Source organism: Giraffa tippelskirchi, chromosome X (assembly GCF_054371585.1).
Source record: "Giraffa tippelskirchi isolate mGirTip1 chromosome X, T2T-mGirTip1v1.2.pri, whole genome shotgun sequence".
NCBI classification, from domain to species: domain Eukaryota; kingdom Metazoa; phylum Chordata; class Mammalia; order Artiodactyla; family Giraffidae; genus Giraffa; species Giraffa tippelskirchi.
This window is the reverse complement of record NC_137289.1, coordinates 90,216,987-90,219,570: the sequence shown is the minus strand read 5'-3', so window position 1 is coordinate 90,219,570 and position 2,584 is coordinate 90,216,987.

The window sequence follows — 2,584 nt, the reverse complement described above, 5'->3', positions numbered from 1 at the left end:
TGGGATCATGAACTGCTTATTGCCATATTCAGACTTAAATTGAAGAAAGTAGGGAAAATCACTAGACCATTCAGGTATGACCTAGATGAAATCCCTTATGATTATACAGTGGAAGTGACAAATAGATTTAAGGGTCTTGACCTGATAGACAGAGTGCCTGATGAACTATGGACAGAGGTTCATGACATTGTAGAGGAGACAGGGATCAAGACCATCCCCATGGAAAAGAAATGCAAAAGAGCAAAATGGCTGCCTGAGGAGGCCTTACAAATAGCTGGGAAAAGAAGAGAAGCGAAAAGCAAAGGAGAAAAGGAGAGATATTCCCATTTGAATGCAGAGATCCAAAGAATAGCAAGGAGAGATAAGAAAGCCTTCCTCAGCGATCAGTGCAAAGAAATAGAGGAAAACAATAGAATGGTAAAGACTAGAGATCTCTTCAAGAAAATTAGAGATACCAAGGGAACATTTCATGCAAAGATGGGCACAATAAAGGGCAGAAATAGTATGGACCTAACAGAAGCAGAAGATATTAAGAAGAGGTGGCAAGAGTACACAGAAGAACTGTACAAAAAAGATCTTCATGACCCAGACAACCACGATGGTGTGATCATTCACCTACAGCCAGACATCCTGGAATGTGAAGTCAAGTGGGCCTTAGAAAGCATCACTATGAACAAAGCTAGTGGAGGTGATGGAATTTCAGTTGAGCTGTTTTAAATCCTGAAAGATGATGCTGTGAAAGTGCTGCACTCAATATGCCAGCAAATTTGGAAAACTCAGCAGTGGCCACAGGACTGGAAAAGGTCCGTTTTCATTCCAATCCCAAAGAAAAGCAATGCCAAAGAATGCTCGAACTACTGTACAATTTCACTCATCTCATATGCTAGTAAAGTAATGCTCAAGATTCTCCAAGCCAGGCTTCAGCAATACGTGAACCGTGAACTTCCAGATGTTCAAACTGGATTTAGAAAAGGCAGAGGAACCAGAGATCTAATTGCCAACATCTGCTGGATCATCAAAAAAGCAGGAGAGTTCCAGAAAAACATCTATTTCTGCTTTATTGACTATGCCAAAGCCTTTGACTGTGTGGATCACAATAAACTGTGGAAAATTCTGAAAGAGATGGGAATACCAGACCATCTGACCTGTCTCTTGAGAAACCTGTATGCTGGTCAGGAAGCAACAGTTAGAGCTGGACATGGAACAACAGCCTGGTTCCAAATAGGAAAAGGAGTACGTGAAGGCTGTATATTGTCACCCTGCTTATTTAACTAATATGCAGAGTAGATCATGAAAAATTCTGGGCTGGAAGAAACACAAGCTGGAATCAAGATTGCCGGGAGAAATATCAATAACCTCAGATGTGCAGGTGACACCACCCTTATGGCAGAAAGTGAAGAAGAGCTAAAGAGTCTCTTGATGAAAGTGAAAGAGGAGAGTGAAAAAGTTGGCTCAACATTTGGAAAACTAAGATCATAGCATCTGGTCCCATCACTCCATGGCAAATAGATGGGGAAACAGTGTCAGACTCTATTTTTGGGGGCTCCAAAATCACTGCAAATGGTGATTGCAGCCGTGAATTAAAAGACTCTTGCTCCTTGGAAGGAAAGTTATGACCAATCTAGATAGCATATTTAAAAGCAGAGACATTACTTTGCCAACAAAGGTCCGTCTAGTCAAGGCTATGGTTTTTCCAGTAGTCATGTATGGATGTGAGAGTTGGATGGTGAAGAAAGCTGAGCACCAAAGAATTGATGCTTTTGAACTGTGGTGTTCGAGAAGACTCTTGGGAGTCCCTTGGACTGCAAGAAGATCCAACCAGTCCATCCTAAAGGACATCATTCCTGGGTGTTCATTGGAAGGACTGATGTTGAAGCTGAAACTCCAATACTTTGGCCACCTCATGCGAAGAGTTGACTCATTGGAAAAGACCCTAATGCTGGGAAGGATTAGGGGCAGGAGGAGAAGGGGATGACAGAATGAGATGGCTAGATGGCATCACCGACTCGATGGAAATGGGTTTGTGTAGACTCTGGGAGTTGGTGATGGACAGGGAGACCTGGCATGCTGCGATTCATGGGGTCGCAAAGAGTCGGACATGACTGAGAGACTGAACTGAACTGATATTGAATGGTTTGTCTTGGAAACGAACAGAGATCATTCTGTCGTTTTTGAGATTGCATCCAAGTACTGCATTTCGGTCTCTTGTTGACTATGATGGCTACTCCATTTCTTCTAAGGGATTGTTGCCCACAGTAGTAGATATAACGGTCATCTGAGTTAAAGTCACCCATTCCAGTCCATTTTAGCTCACTGATTCCTAAAATGTTGACGTTCACTCTTGCTATCTCCTGTTTGACCACTTCCAATTTACCTTGATTCATGGATCTAACATTTCAGGTTCCTATGCAATATTGCTCTTTACAGCATCGGACTTTACTTCCATCACCGGTCATATCCACAACTGGTTATTGTTTTTGCTTTGGCTCTATCTCTTTTCTTTCTGGAGTTATTTCTCCACTGATCTCCAGTAGCATATTGGACACCTACCGACCTGGGGAGTTCATCTTTCAGTGTCCTATCT